Raw genomic sequence first — 17,060 nt, 5'->3', positions numbered from 1 at the left:
CATTATTGAGCTCAGTTTTTCTTTCTCAAGAACATAGCATCAGCGGGGGCCCTGGAGTTAAGAAAGCACAAGGAACTTTTGGGAATGGATTTAAGACCCACATGGCAAGGTTGCCCTGGAAAAGAAAGTCGGGGAGAAAATTATCTGCCTGGCATTGCCTCAGTCCCACTTGACTCCTGATCCTCAAGATGCTTTCCACAAAGAGCATCTTATTGGTTTTGGAACCCCTATACATGAGAGAGGCATCTCTTAGTATTCCTGCAATAAAGATATGTATTGGATTTTCACAATCAGTATTCCCCACACTTTCTGACCGTGGAAATCTCTTATTCCCCTCACACCTCTTCACATCCCACAAACCTAGTGCTGCATGCAACACATTTCAGGAAACACTGCTCTTACTACTGATAATACAGCAATATTTCTATCCCTGCAAAGAGAATCAAGGGAAATTTTCGAAGTTTGTGGAACTGGAACTCTGCAAATCCAGAAGGGCAATTTCTCTCCTACACAGAAAAACAGTAATCTGGATACAATAAAATATTATTTTATGAAGCAACAAGAATTTACTTTCCTTGGGAGGACCAGCAAGAAGAGCTCTTTGGCATTTCTGCACTTCTCTTAGAAAGCAGAAATGAGGCACCTTTGTGGCCAGGGCAGTGCTTCTTTAGAGCTACAGCTATGCAATATGGTGGCTACCGTGCACGTGAAAATGTGGCTAGTCTAAATTAGGATGTGTCATAAGTACAAAATACATACCAGATTTCGGGAACTCCATACAACAAAAAAGTAAAACATCACATTAGTAAGATTTATATTGAGTACATGTTGAATAATATTTGTGATATATTGAGTAAAGGTATATTATTAAAATCATTGCACCTTCACCTGTGCTACAGACTGACTGTTTATGTCCCCCCATTCATATGTGAAATCCTAACCCCCATTCATATGTGATGATATACACATGCACCCAGGTTTCTGAGCAGGGAGGTGGGGGTCTGTGAGAGGTGGTTATGTGATTCAAGAAGGCAGAGCCCTCATGAATGGATCAGCATCCTTACAAAAGAAACCCCAGAGAGTTCCCTTGACCCTTCCATTATACAAGAACACAGTAGAAAGGCTCTGTGAACCAGGAAATGGGCTCTTACCAGACACTAAATCTGCTGGCACCTTGAGCTTGGATTTTCCAGCCTCCAGAACCATGATAAATAAATTTCTGTTATTTATAAGCCATCCAGTCTGTGTCCTGAACAAACTAAGACAACCTGTTTCTTTTTGCTTTTTAAAATGTGGTATTAGAACGTTTTACACCCCACTGGACAGCATGGTTCTACAGATCAAAAAACAAAACAGAGCCCAGTGAGAGCTTTTAAACTCCAGACTGAAGGTTTGGGCTAGAGATTATTAGGGGTTTGTCTGTTTGACTTTAAGGTTCCATCTAATCAGGGGAGGTCCTTCATGCAAACCCCTCAATGTACAGGTGGGAAGCTGGTTCAGAGAATTAATTAAACATGAGGGATGCAAAGTACCAATCGACATCTAAGTCTCCTGACTTATGGTCCAGGGCTCTTTACTCCACTGCAGCTGATGGGCTAGAAGAAACTAAAAGTAGAATTTTAAAAAGGAATGAAACACTTAAGCTGCTTACATTTAAACATAAAGAAAACAGCACTTGGAGAATGCAAACTCAAAACCTAAAAGCATTCAGGGGTAGGGGAAAAAACACAACAAGAATTACAAGATACGCTATCTCACCACCACAACCACACTATGCCTGCATCTTGGCTTCAATAAGCCTAACAAAGAAAATCAAAGATTTTTCCAGGCAAGGGCTCAAAAGGTGTGAGGTTTCTCCTGCAGCTGTCCAGCTGTTGCCAGGACAGAAGGCAGAGGAGGATGCTGTCCTTCATGGAACCTCCCCGAGGCAGCACAGATTGTGGCCACACGTCTCCCACAGCCCCCAGGGCAGCCACATTTCTGAGCAAGTAAGTGGATCTCATGCTTCTTGGTACAGTTTATACTTTAGTCAACTGTGTGCTCTTTGCTTCTGGGAAAGTCCCCATCCTGCCCACTGCAGCCTGGAAGGGGGCTAGCCATCCATTTCAGATTCCAATCACATCTGTACTTCTCTGCAATCACATCTGTACTTCTCTGGGTCCTGAGTCCAAACAGGGCTTCATACTTGTTCTTCTAGATTCAGATTACAGAATTCTAAATGGAAGTTCTTCTCCGAATTTCACAACTTGTTAAATAGATGTCCAATGATGGTGGGCTTCCAACTAACACCATAAACCATGGGATGACCCATATTTCCAACACGCTTCCAGTGCTCTCAGGACTCCCAGGAAATTCTGGTCACAAACTGCACTCTCTGCCTGAACAGACTCGAATGAACAACTCGTAGGTGCCAGCGGCTTCTCTAGGAGTTAGAAAGAGGACCTAACTAAATGGACAAAATCCTTTCTTCATGGAATTTACATTCCACTGATGCAAGGAGTTGGACCCAACCCAAAATTTCCTGAAGGAGGTGAGGTCAGGGCAGAGTCTGGGAGATTAGGATTAGGAAGCAGGAGAGGGGGAATGATGGAAGGTGTGGTGATGAGTGTGGAGGTGGGGGACAGAGGTAACTCCAGAAAGCAGAACTCATGTGGGCAATGGCGTGGAGCTATGAAGTACCGTAAACAGTCCCAACCATATGCTATACAGATGCATAAAATAGAAGACGCGTCTCTGTTCTCCCAGGGCTAACAGTCTTTTCAGGTACACAAGACGGTTACATGAGACAGAACTGCACAGCTGGGTAGACCAAGCACTGAACTGCAGTTCTGATTACAGATTGTTGGAGATGAAGAGCCCATGTAATTACCATTTGCTACTTCTGTTATTCATGAGTGACCCTCGGTGTCACTTGCCCTATTCCTGAGACAAGAATTTGACTCTCGCCCACTCCAGGCTGGTGCTGGGAGGAAACGGCCAGCCTCCTAGGGTCACATATACAGAAAGCTTTGTGGTTCTCTGCTGTGCCTGGAGCATGAAATCAGCATATTGAGGCATCTCAATTCATTGGGGATAAACAAAAAACATATCACCTTTTCCTGTCACTTCCCCCACCCACGCTGACCTACCCTTCTGTGAGGATGGCAGTTCTCTTAACCATATTTCTGCCCCATTCATAGATTTTCAGATATTTTCTGTTATTAAATATTTCTTTTGGTTTTGAAGATTCATTCTTATTTGTTTTTAACTTTTGATATCATATCAATTCAAAGCTTTTTTCCCCCACTCTCCCTTTCCTTCTAGGCTGGATTGATGGCTCTCATGGCTTGAGGAAGTCTTCTCTCTTCTCTAGATAGTTCCTCTGGTGTGGAAAAAGGGAGAAAGGAAAGGGGAGAGAGCAGAGCTCTCCTTCCCTGACTGGGTGAGGCTGCAAACACTCTCTGGCAGGTTACAGCTGTCCCTGGGGCTTATGCGGAAAGGTGGTGGCCCCCACATGTCCCATAGGTAACAGGCTTATATTGAACAGCTCCCTCAGCTCTTAGTGACCTGTTACGGGTTGCACTGTATCGCCCCTTCCCACTCAAATTCATATGTTCACATCCTAACCCCCAATACTTCAGAATGTGACTGCATTTGGAGATAGGACTTCTAAAAGGTGATTAAAGTCCAATGAGGTCATATGGGTGAGCCCTAATCCAGTATGACTGGTATCCTCATAAGAAGAGGAGATTGGGGTACACAATATACACAGAGACCAAGGGGTGACCACGTGAGAACATTGAGAAGGCAGCCATCTGCAAGTCAAGGAGAGAGGCATCAGAAGAAATCAAACTTCTCGACACTTTAATCTTGGACTTCTAGATTGCAGAACTGTGAGACAATAAATTTCTCTTGGTTAAACCACTGTTTATTTGTGGTGCCTTATTGTGGCAGCCCTAGTAAATTAATACAGAGTCTTAAATTTTCTCTAAATACAGAGTAAATTAAATACAGAGTCAAGATTTGGATTTCAGCTTTAGTTTCTACCTTGCAGGAGTTACCAAGTTATTTAACAAAGATTTATTGAGGACTTACTATGCACTGGGCATTGCTCTGGGTCCTGGATATACCATGATTAAAAAAAAAAAAAAGACTAATAAGGTCTCTGCTCTCAAGGAGCTTACAGTCTAGCACCGGGGATTGGGGAAGGAGGGTGATATACAGATAGGACAGGACAACGTCAGATCCCAACGGAGACAGTTATACAGGGTAGTATAACAGAGTTAGTGTGGAAGTGTGGGGCCACTCTCCACTGGGTGGACAGAGAAGGCCTCTCTTTGGAGGTGATATTTGAGCAGGATTCTGGATCACAAGATGGAAACAGACCTGTAAAGATTTGAAGAAAGAATGTTCCAGGCAGACTGAGCAGCTAGTTGCAGAGTCAGGAACAAGACTCGGAATATCTGAGGAACAGAATGAAGACAGAGAGTGAAGGGTAAAAGTTCAAGAGATAGGTACAGAGAGAAGGGCAGGGATGGACCATGTAAGAGTTCGTAGAAAAGGAAAGGAATTTGGATTTTATTCTACATGTGATAAGGGGCCATTGGAGGTTTTAAGCAAAAGAATGAGATGATCAGAGTTACGTTTTTGGAAAGACTGTAGTTTAGCTGTTAGACTGTAAAAGGCAAGAGTAGAAGCAGAATTTAGTTAAGAGGTTCAGGTGAGAGAAGCATCACCCTACAAACTGCCTTCATTTTCATACAGCACTCTCCCTATGTCCAAAGTCATCTTTTTTTATATGGGCACCAGTCATGTTGGATTAGGGCCCACCTTGATGACTTCATTTTACCTTGATTACTTCTGCTAAGACCTTATTTCTAAATAAGGTCACATTCTGAAGTAATGGAGCTTAGGACTCCAACATATGTTTTGGGGGGAACATAATTCAATTTGTAACAAGAAGTCAAAAAGATGGAAGACACTATGTTGATGAGAATGGTCACATTATGAGGAATAAACAGATGATGCAGAAGAGATGAGGAATAACTGCATGATGAAAGTCCTTGTGAAAGTGAAAGGGGAAGGAAGGCAGAGGACAATTGGAGAGCTGACCTGTAATAAGGGTAGGGATAGTTGAGTCATTTAGATTAGAAGGAAGACAGAAATGGGAATAGGTTTGGTTCACCCATCTATTTATTCACCAAACATATACTGAGTGACCATTTTACATCAGGGAGGACACAGTAATGGACAAACCAGACAAAAATCCCTGCCATCTTGGAACTTACATTATGGTGGAGGCAGACAATAAATAAGATAAAGAAGTATATATGCTATATAAGGTAGTGACAGGTGCTAAGGAAAAAAAATAAAACAGGAAATGGGGATATAAAATATTGAGTAGGTGAAAATTTTAACAGGGAAAGCAGATTTTGATAAAACACCTAGAGAAATTGAAGAAGCTAGCCATAGGTATGTTTTGGGGGAAAACATTGCAGAGAGAGGGATCAGCAAGTACAAGGTATCCTACATAAAACCTACACCTAACATCATACACAGTGGTGTAAGACACAATGCATCCCTGCAAGATCAGGAACAAAGCAAGGATGTCTCCTCTTATCACTTCTATTCAACATTATACTGGAAGTCCTAGCCAGTGAAATAAAGCAAGAAAAAGAAATAAAGCCATAATGGAAAGAAAAATACACATTCCTATTTATAGACAACATGACTGTCTATGTAGAAAATCCCTAGGAATCTAAAAAACAAAAACAAAACTCCTAGAACATGCGAATTTAGCAAGTTTGTGGGTGAGGTCAATACTCAAAAAATCAATGATATTTCTGTATACTAGCCAAACAACTGAAAGCAAACAAGCAAAAAAAGTGTACTAGCTCCAAAAACTGAAATACTTAGGTAATAAATCTAACAAAAACATGTACAGGATCTCTATGCTGAAACAAAACACAGCTGACTTTTGAACAACACAGGGGTTGGAGCGCCAATCCCCTACACAATCAAAAATCCATATGTAACTTTTGATTCCCCCAAAACTTACCTACTAATAGGCTACTGTTGACTGGAAGCCTTAATGAATAAATAAAACGGTTAATTAACACATATTTTGTATGTTATATGTATTATATGCTGTATTTTTACAATAAAGCTAGAGAAAAGAAAATATTACTAAGACAATTATAAGGAAGAGAAACTACATTTACAGTACTGTACTACATTTATTGAAAAAAATCTGCACACAAGTGGACCCATGCAGTTCAAACCTATGTTGTTCAAGGGCCAACTGTAATGATGAAATAAATCAAGTAAGATCTAAATAAATAGACATACTGTGTTTGTGGATTGAAAGACTTAATAAAGATGCCAATTCTTCTCAAATTGATCTGTAGATTTCATGAAATTCCAATCAAAATTGTAGCAGGATTTTGTACAAATATAGACAAATTACTTTTACATTTTATATGGAAAGGCAAAGGAAATGAAATAGCCAAAACAATTTTGAAAAATATTGGGGTGCTTGGCTGGCTCAGTTGGTTAAACATCCGACTTCAACTCAGGTCATGATCTCACAGTTCGTGGGTTCAAGCCCCATGTCAGGCTCTGTGCTGACAGCTCAGAGCCTGGAGCCTGCTTCAGATTCTGTGTCTCCTTCTCTCTCTGGCCCTCCCCCACTCATGTTCTGTCTCTCACAATAAATAAACATTAAAAAAAATTTTTTTAAAAGAATAAATTTGGATGGATTGCACTACCTGTTTAAAGATTATAGTGCTCGCTTTGGCAGCATATATACTAAAATTGGAACGATAAAGAGAAGATTAGTATGGCCCCTGCGCAAGGACGACACGCAAATTCGTGAAGCGTTCCGTACTTTTTTCGTCACCACTAAACCAGCCCTACAAGAGATCCTAGGGGGGATCCTGTGAGACAAAGTACCAGAGACATCACTACAAGCATGAAACCTACGGACATCACAATGACTCTAAACCCATATCTTTCTATAATAACAGTGAATGTAAATGGACTAAATGAGCCAACCAAAAGACATAGGGTATCAGAATGGATAAAAAAACAAGACCCATCTATTTGCTGTCTACAAGAGACTCATTTTAGACCTGAGGACACCTTCAGATTGAAAGTGAGGGGATGGAGTACTATTTATTTTGCTACTGGAAGTCAAAAGAAAGCTGGAGTAGCCATACTTATATCAGACAAACTAGACTTTAAATTAAAGGCTGTAACAAGAGATGAAGAAGGGCATTATATAATAATCACAGGGTCTATCCATCAGGAAGAGCTAACAACTATAAATGTCTATGCGCCGAATACGGGAGCCCCCAAATATATAAAACAATTACTCACAAACATAAGCAACCTTATTGATAAGAATGTGGTAATTGCAGGGGACTTTAACACTCCACTTACAGAAATGGATAAATCATCTAGACACACGGTCAATAAACAAACCAGGGCCCTGAATGATACATTGGATCAGATGGACTTGACAGATATATTTAAAAAAAATTTTTTTTAATGTTTATTTTTGAGACAGAGAGAGACAGAGCATGAACAAGGGAGGGTCAGAGAGAGAGGGAGACACAGAATCTGAAGCAGGCTCCAGGCTCTGAGCTGTCAGCACAGAGCCCAACGCGGGGCTCGAACTCACGGACTGTGAGATCATGACTGAGCCGAAGTCGGCCGCTTAAGCGACTGAGCCATCCAGGGCCCCCGACAGATATATTTAGAACTCTCATCCCAAAGCAACAGAATATACTTTCTTCTCGAGAGCACATGGAACATTCTCCAAGATAGATCACATACTGGGTCACAAAACAGCCCTTCATAAGTATACAAGAATTGAGATCATACCATGCATACTTTCAGACCACAATGCTATGAAGTTTGAAATCAACCATAGCAAAAAGTCTGGAAAACCTCCAAAAACATGGAGATTAAAGAACACCCTACTAAAGAATGAATGGGTCAACCAGGCAATTAGAGAAGAAATTAAAAACTATATGGAAACAAACGAAAATGAAAATACAACAATCCAGATGCTTTGGGATGCAGCGAAGGGAGTCCTGAGAGGAAAATACATTGCAATCCAGGCCTATCTCAAGAAACAAGAAAAATCCCAAATACAAAATCTAACAGCACACCTAAAGGAAATAGAAGCAGAACAGTAAAGACACCCCAAACCCAGCAGAAGAAGAGAAATCATAAAGATTAGAGCAGAAATAAACAATAATAATCTAAAAAAACTGTAGAGCAGATCAATGAAACCAAGAGTTGGTTTTTTGAAAAAATAAACAAAACTGACAAACCTCTAGCCAGGCTTCTCAAAAAGAAAAGGGAGATGACCCAAATAGATAAAATCATGAATGAAAATGGAATTATTACAACCAGTCCCTCAGAGATACAAGCAATTATCAGGGAATACTATGAAAAATTATATGCCAACAAACTGGACAACCTGGAAGAAATGGACAAATTCCTAAACACCCACAAACTTCCAAAACTCAATCAGGAGGAAATAGAAAGCTTGAACAGACCCATACCAGGGAAGAAATGGAATCAGTCATCAAAAATCTCCCAACAAATAAGAGTCCAGGACCAGATGGCTTCCCAGGGGAGTTCTACCAGATGTTTAAAGCAGAGATAATACCTATCCTTCTCAAGCTACTCCAAAAAATAGAAAGGGAAGGAAAACTTCCAGACTCATTCTATGAAGCCAGTATTACTTTGTTTCCTAAACCAGACAGAGCCCCAGTAAAAAAAGAGAACTACAGGCCAATATCCCTGATGAATATGGATGCAAAAATTCTCAATAAGATACTAGCAAATCGAATTCAACAGCATATAAAAAGAATTATTCACCATGATCAAGTGGGATTCATTCCTGGGATGCAGGGCTGGTTCAACATTCACAAATCAATCAACGTGATACATCACATTAATAAAAGAAAAGATAAGAACCGTATGATCCTGTCAATTGATGCAGAAAAGGCATTTGACAAAATTCAGCAACTTTTCTTAACAAAAACCCTCGAGAAAGTCGGGATAGAAGGAACATACTTAAAGATCATAAAAGCCATTTATGAAAAGCCCACAGCTAACATCATCCTCAATAGGGAAAAACTGAGAGCCTTTTCCCTGAGATCAGGAACATGACAGGGATGTCCACTCTCACCACTGTTGTTTAACATAGTGTTGGAAGTTCTAGCATCAGCCATCAGACAACAAAAGGAAATCAAAGGCATCAAAATTGGCAAAGATGAAGTCAAGCTTTCACTTTTTGCAGATGACATGATATTATACATGGAAAATCCAATAGACTCCACCAAAAGTCTGCTAGAACTGATACATGAATTTAGCAAAGGTGCAGGATACAAAATCAATGTACAGAAATCAGTTGCATTCTTATAGACTAATAATGAAGCAACAGAAAGACAAATAAAGAAACTGATCCCATTCACAAGTGCACCAAGAAGCATAAAATACCTAGGAATAAATCTAACCAAAGATGTAAAAGATCTGTATACTGAAAACTATAGAAAGCTTATGAAGGAAATCGAAGAAGATATAAAGAAATGGAAAAACATTCCGTGCTTATGCATTGGAAGAATAAATATTGTCAAAATGTCAATACTACCCAAAGCTCTCTACACATTCAATGCAATCCCAATCAAAATTGCACCAGCATTCTTCTCGAAGCTAGAACAAGCAATCCTAAAATTCATATGGAACCACAAAAGGCCCCGAAGAGCCAAAGTAATTTTGAAGAAGAAGACCAAAGCAGGAGGCATCACAATCCCAGACTTTAGCCCCTACTACAAAGCTGTCATCATCAAGACAGCATGGTATTGGCACAAAAACAGACACATAGGCCAATGGAATAGAATAGAAACCCCAGAACTAGACCCACAAACGTATGGCCAATTCATCTTTGACAAAGCAGGAAAGAACATCCAATGGAAAAAAGACAGTCTCTTTAACAAATGGTGCTGGGAGAACTGGACAGCAACATGCAGAAGATTGAAACTAGACCACTTTCTCACACCATTCACAAAAATAAACTCAAAATGGATAAAGGCCTTAATGTGAGACAGGAAACCATCAAAACCCTAGAGGAGAAAGCAGGAAAAGACCTCTCTGACCTCAGCCGTAGCAATTTCTTACTGGACACATCCCCAAAGGCAAGGGAATTAAAAGCAAAAATGAACTATTGGGACCTTATGAAGATAAAAAGCTTCTGCACAGCAAAGGAAACAACCAACAAAACTAAAAGGCAACCAACGGAATGGGAAAAGATATTTGCAAATGACATATCGGACAAAGGGCTAGTATCCAAAATCTGTAAAGAGCTCACCAAACTCCACACCCGAAAAGCAAATAACCCAGTGAAGAAATGGGCAGAAAACATGAATAGACACTTCTCTAAAGAAGACATCTGGATGGCCAACAGGTACATGAAAAGATGCTCAACGTCACTCCTCATCAGGGAAATACAAATCAAAACCACACTCAGATATCACCTCACGCCAGTCAGAGTGGCCAAGATGAACAAATCAGGAGACTATAGATACTGGAGAGGATGTGGAGAAACGGGAACCCTCTTGCACTGTTGGTGGGAATGCAAACTGGTGCAGTCACTCTGGAAAACAGTGTGGAGGTTCCTCAAAAAACTAAAAATTGACCTACCCTATGACCCAGCAGTAGCACTGCTAGGAATTAACCCAAGGGATACAGGAGTACTGATGCATAGGGGCACTTGTACCCCAATGTTTATAGCAGCACTCTCAACAATAGCCAAATTATGGAAAGAACCTAAATGTCCATCAACTGATGAATGGATAAAGAAATTGTGGTTTATGTACACAATGGAATACTATGTGGCAATGAGAAAGAATGAAATATGGCCTTTTGTAGCCACGTGGATGGAACCTTGGAGTGTTATGCTAAGTGAAATAAGTCATACAGAGAAAGACAGATACCATATGGTTTCACTCTTATGTGGATCCTGAGAAACTTAACAGAAACCCATTGGGGGGGGGGGAGAAGGAAAAAAAAAAAAAAGAGGTTAGAGTGGGAGAGAGCCAAAGCATAAGAGACTCTTAAAAACTGAGGACAAACTGAAGGTTGATGGGGGGTGGGAGGGAGGGGAGGGTGGTTGATGGGTATTGAGGAGGGCACCTTTTGGGATAAGCACTGGGTGTTGTATGGAAACCAATTTGACAATAAATTTCATATATTGAAAAAAAAATAAATAAAGATTTATTATAAAGCTACAATAGTAAAGACAACATGGTAGTGAAGAATTCCATACATAGATCAATGAAACAGACCCACACAAATATAACCACTGATTTTTGACAAATGCTAAAGCAATTCAATGGAGAAAGGATAGTCATTTCAAAAGTTTTAGAACTGGGCATATGGAAAAAAAATGAACTTCAACCTTACACCTCACCAAAAATTAACTCAAAATGGATGCTAGGTCTTAATGTAGAATGTAGGGACACCTAGGTAGCTCAGTTGATTAAGCATCCAACTTCAGCTCAGGTCATGATCTCAGGTTGGTGGGTTTGAGCCCCACATTGTTCTCTGCGATGGCAGAGTGGAGCCTGCATGAGATTCTCTCTCTCTCCCTCTCTCCCTCTCTCTCTGCCCCACCCCCATGCACTCTCTCTCTCTCTCAAAATAAATAAATAAACTTAAAAAAAAAAAGTAGAATGTAGAAGTATTTATTGAGCATCTACTCATACACAGTTCCACATAGACACATGGGAGCACCCTGGCTCTCCTAGTCAGTCTTTAACACCCCTGTATAAGTTTCCTTTGTCACCCTGAAACTGTTCTCTTTAGAAGCCTGACTTGACCACCCACACTGTTTCAAAAGGCATCAGAAGCCCACTCTTGGTTCAACAGACTGCCATCATTTCTCCATCTTGCTTCCTTCCCTCTGCCCTGAGTCCTTTCCTTGCATTCTGTTCACTTAATCATCCCGCTGCCTACCTCTCCTTTCCAGTGCTGTAGACCCTGGCTTAGCAAGCCTCATTACTCCCAGACTGCTCAATTTTCTCTACTCTACATTAAAATGAACAAACAAAACAAACAAAACAAAACAAAACAAAAACCTCTTCCAAGAAGTCTTTATAGTTAAAAGAAGTTTTACCTCAATCAACACATGATATTTCCATGATTTTTCCTTCTATTTTTACTTGTATAGACTCAGTGCTTATATTGTCCCCAAGTATTGATTTACATGCCTATTCATAATTTACATTTCTTTTGTGTATCCTTTATACATTTTAGGATCCGCACTATCTGTCCCTGACTATCCGGGCTGAGATTTTCTTTTATTCCTTCCAGAAAGGACTATGTATAACACCATATCTAGATAGATGCTAAATATATAATTATCTACTGACTGAAATACATTCTTAAACAGAAAGAAGCAGGCCCCTGTGTGAGAAAGAACTCACCCCTGTCAGGGCTTCCTGACAGGATTGGCTCATTAGAGCTGCTGTTTCAGAGGAGGCAAGCACTGCCCATGGCTGTGACCCTGGAACCTCGTCATCTGGAGTCAGCTCATCCTGCCAGACCCATTTTCTGAACTTCCAGCATGGAGGAGAAACCAGCATGGAAGTGAAAAATGAAAACTCTGAGAGACAGTTCCCAAAAGGCATCCTCTTAAGAGCTGAATGCCCAATTTGGTAAGTTACAGAATCAGGAACAATCAAATATTTCAGCAGTGATGGTGTTGGAGTCCTTTGCAGATATAATGTGGGAGCTCATCTTGCCCACCCACCCCCATCCGAATAAAAGGAGGAACCAATGGAAGTCAAGATAAAGAGACTTTACTGTTGATTTTCACTTCACATCAAATTCCAAGGGAAAGACCTGGGGAGCCTGGACAGGAGAAAATAGAGCCAAACTCAGTTCTAGATTCTGAAGCAAAACCGGACTTTGAGGCTCAGAGAATATTCCCTTTGGCACTACTTTTGTTTTTCTAGTTTCTCCCCAGTTCCTAACTCCTTTAAAACCCCAAACTCCTATTTGGAAGTCAGAATTCACAATTCAAAGACAGAAATGGATTCTTCAAGTTCCTTTTGAAACTTCCTCTTTTCTTTCTTCCCTTGAGCCTTTTGAACTTTTCTCTAGTTTATTAGTAGCAAGCGGAATGTTTCCCAAACAAGGAAATATGCAATGAAACCTTGTTATAACATCTTTCCTTTTAATGTTTTTCCACCTAGATCATTCAGTTTGAAAAGTCCCAGCTGAAGGGTTAGAAAGCAACGTTGCTGCCACATCAAATTTTCACACGTGAAATCTTCAGAGATTTCCTATTGAGAGGAAGGATTACAAAGAAAATTTCACCACGTTTGAAGTGGCCCATGTACAGGCAAGAGAGTGGTCCTGAAGGTTTGAGAATCCATGTTGTCTGCAGCTGCTTCCATTCGCCCAATCACCACCGAGCATCTTGGAATGGGAGTGTCATCAGGCACAGGCATCTCTCTCACCAGATGCAGCTATGTGCCAGGAGGGGCCGCTGGCAAGGGGGCTACAGAAATTTGGGAGGAGCCCTGCACCTCGTGACTTCACACCCCATGTTTTTTTAACCTTTTCAGTATTTGGGGATGTGCAACATGAATGGGAAGGTGGGTACAGGAAACAGGAAAATGTCAACTGGATTACTTTCTCTGATTTTTATTACAGTTTGACACAAAGACACATTGAGGTTAATCCTCTCAACCTTGATAAGAGATTAGACCAACCGATACTTCTTCTATCCACTAATGAAGGGACTGTTACCTGCCCAGCAGCCCAGAGAGGAGGCTGACTTAACTGGACAGGAATGTCAGCCAGAAGCTCTCTGATGCCTGCATTTGAAAGCAAAAGGCTGCAGCGGTCTGGCTACCAGGAAACCCCAAATTAAGTGAATAGGAAATCTTAGGGAAAGAAATGAAAGTTTTTCTTTGCATTTTAAGATGTCTTCTCTATCTTTTGGAAAATAAAAGTGCTATCGTGAAATAGAATGTACAGAAAAGCATGTAAAACACACGTACAGCATAACAGATTATAAAGCAAACGTACTCGTAACCACCACCGAGACCAGGAGTCAGAGTACTACCAACATCCTACAACGTCCTCTTCTCCCAAAACCGGAGTCCAACACTGGACCTCTTTTTAAAGTCTGATGCTAACAGCCTCCAAAGCTTCCCAACTGTGACTTTTCTCCTTCCTCTCTGCAGTTCATCTCCTAAAAGAAGTTTGTAAAGTAGCTTCCCATGACATCTATGCTCACGGAACTAGTAACCCATTTCATTTTAATTTTTTTTTTTAATTTTTTTTTTCAACGTTTATTTATTTTTGGGACAGAGAGAGACAGAGCATGAACGGGGGAGGGGCAGAGAGAGAGGGAGACAAAGAATCGGAAACAGGCTCCAGGCTCTGAGCCATCAGCCCAGAGCCCGACGCGGGGCTCGAACTCACGGACCGCGAGATCATGACCTGGCTGAAGTCGGACGCTTAACCGACTGCGCCACCCAGGCGCCCCTAACCCATTTCATTTTAATAAGACAAGTATTTAAGGGTTTGAAGCAGGATAAATAAAAATAAAAACAACCAAGAAAATGGTTTCTCGTGCACTGAAAATATCAGCATATTCATTTTCAAAATGCTAGGTTATGTGGGACCTTGCTTCCAGCCAGAAAACCATTTCTGCTTTCATAAGGGGCACATGCTGAAACAAGTATATGCAATTTCAGTGAAAACAGCACGAACTATTTCTGTCCAGTAAGGTTTTCCCACCTTCAAAGGCTGTAATATACTAAAACCAAAAAATATAGAGTATGGATGTTTTAAAATTTAGAATCTTAATTAATATTCTGACCTTCACCATTGGACGCACAATCTCTTTAGAACTGATGTTTGAGGGCAAATATCATCATAGAGAGAAAAATTTTAGATAGAAAGTGAAGGTAAAAGAAAGTTCCAGTTGCTTTAGAGCAAAGTCATTTTATTTTTATATTCACCTCACTGCCTAAATGATGCCTTATTATTAGAAGCTATTCTATAAATGTTGACTGAAGCCACTGTTACATGAGCAGTTTCAGAAAAAGAAAATAAAATCATGCTTATTAGTTTTGATGTGTTTTTGTGGCTTCTTAATTATATTCAAAATGTGAAGAAAATAAGGCTTAGGATTTCAAAAGAAATTATTATGCACAATATAGGGGACTCAGGAATACAAGGAAGCTTGTTAGGAAAACACACTTGTTTCTAGTCTTCTTTTTCACTTCTATTTCCTCCAGGATGTGTGGAACGCAGTTTGAAGGCAAGATTCAGAAAGAGTTACAAGATAGGAGAAAAACTCTTTCAGAGAAAAGCAAAAATCAAAAAGAAAGGAAGGAAAAAAAAAAAAAAAAGCAGAGGCTATCTCTTTGTTCCTGTTCCTTTCCCATGTAGGCGGATCAAGGGCAAACAGAAGGCTTCTTCAGAGCCTGACTTCTTGCATAGCACCACCTAGTGGCCCAGGCTGAGAAATTGTTTTTATGTTGCCAACAGTTGAAAAATCGGAAATTCCAAAGTTGTGAACAGATTTGACAAATCATTACTTATATTTATGAGAGAGTGTAAATGCCAACTGACAAGTCATTTAGATAAATTTCATTTCAAAGAGCACAAAGTAGGGGTCTTAATGATGCCTGTATCTTTGCCCCTGCACATAAGTTGCCTGATAAGACCTAAGTGTCTGGTGAGGAAGCCCCAGCCCAGCTCACATCTGGTCACTCTGAAACCGATATTTATAATTCTAGCAAAAACAACACAACTATTCCTGTCCAGTAAAATTTTCCCACCTTCAAAGGCTTTAATACATTAAAACCAAAAAATAAATGATATAGATGTTTTAAAATTTAGCAGCTTGATTAATATTCTGACCTTCAACGTAGGATGAACAATCTCTTTAGAAACAATTTTTGAGGGTAGATATCTTCGTAAGGAGATAATGAGTAAAATCCCAGCTCTGCCCAAGGGAGGTCTGGAAAGAAAGCTGGAGGGCAGTCTTCTCATGGGCATCCTACTATCTTTGTTTAAAGGAGCATGTCTGAAGAAAGTTAAGACCTGGTTTCAACTTTCTTTCCAAGTTAAGATGAAGCAAAGGTTGTAGACTGTAGCTTTTTTCTTAGCCAAGCTTTTCATTCCTCTGCATGTTGCTAAAAGTCAGACCTGGCAGCCACTCTCTTTAGGCAGACGAAGGCCCCAAACTACACACGGGCACCAATGATTTCAGGAGGGGAGAGGGAAGAAAGAAAAAGAAATTATGAACAGTGACAAAGAGGTCTCTCCTCCTTTCATAAAAGCATAATGCAGCTGTTTCCAGACATACCTTCAGAAACATAATGCCCTTGAGAGGAAAGCTTTGAGAAGACCTGATCGGCTGCTCAGCCAAAGGCAGCAGATCCCAGGTAAATCAAAGGAACTTGACCCAAATGGAACCTATTTGGCAAAATAGCAATGACAGGGAAGTTCTGTTCTTCAGCCTTAGTTTCCTGCCTCCTGTCCTAAGAACTGACTGCACAACTAAACAGAAGCCATTAAGCAGAAGCTGACTCTAAGTGGGCAAAGGCCGGCACGTAGTCCAGTGATGGACCTATTCTAAATTGGTTAAGAGAGTGGGGTTATTGACTGGGTGGTGAATTGGACCAGGTGACCTCTGAGGACCCCATGACTGAATAACCTTTGGATTCACCACATTCCCTCCACTTAGGTTCATACGTGAACAGAAATAATCTTCCCAATAACTCTAGGTAAACTGAGACCACCCTGGAGTGCTTAGCACGAATTAGTGATTACATATGGCTTTATAAATGAAGAAGGAAAGGTGGCAGGCAGAGAAATGAGGAGTCTAAGAGTTAATGTTATAAAAGGTGGTGTGTGTCTGTATGTGTGCCCAGTATATATACACTGATGCTGTGCAATTAACTTCAAAAAGAAACAATCACTTTCCTTTTCATGAATTTGGTTGAATAGACCTTTGCCCCTGCTTACAGTTCAAAGTG

The 17,060-nt window shown here is 40.5% G+C and overlaps 1 protein-coding gene and 1 non-coding gene across 9 annotated transcripts in view; one reads left to right on the top strand and one right to left on the bottom strand.

Moving 5' to 3' along the window:
* Positions 1-17,060, bottom strand: part of MYO3B (myosin IIIB) — a 475,983-nt gene that overhangs the window by 187,789 nt on the left and 271,134 nt on the right. The gene's annotated exons all lie outside the window — the stretch shown is intronic.
* LOC111562029 lies at positions 6,763-6,869 on the top strand. Its single transcript, XR_002745090.2, has one exon. It is a non-coding gene; the product is annotated as a U6 spliceosomal RNA (small nuclear RNA).

This window comes from Felis catus, chromosome C1, assembly GCF_018350175.1.
Source record: "Felis catus isolate Fca126 chromosome C1, F.catus_Fca126_mat1.0, whole genome shotgun sequence".
Taxonomy (NCBI): domain Eukaryota; kingdom Metazoa; phylum Chordata; class Mammalia; order Carnivora; family Felidae; genus Felis; species Felis catus.
The sequence above is the reverse complement of the archived record's forward strand: the minus strand, read 5'-3'. Positions and strand labels throughout refer to the sequence as shown.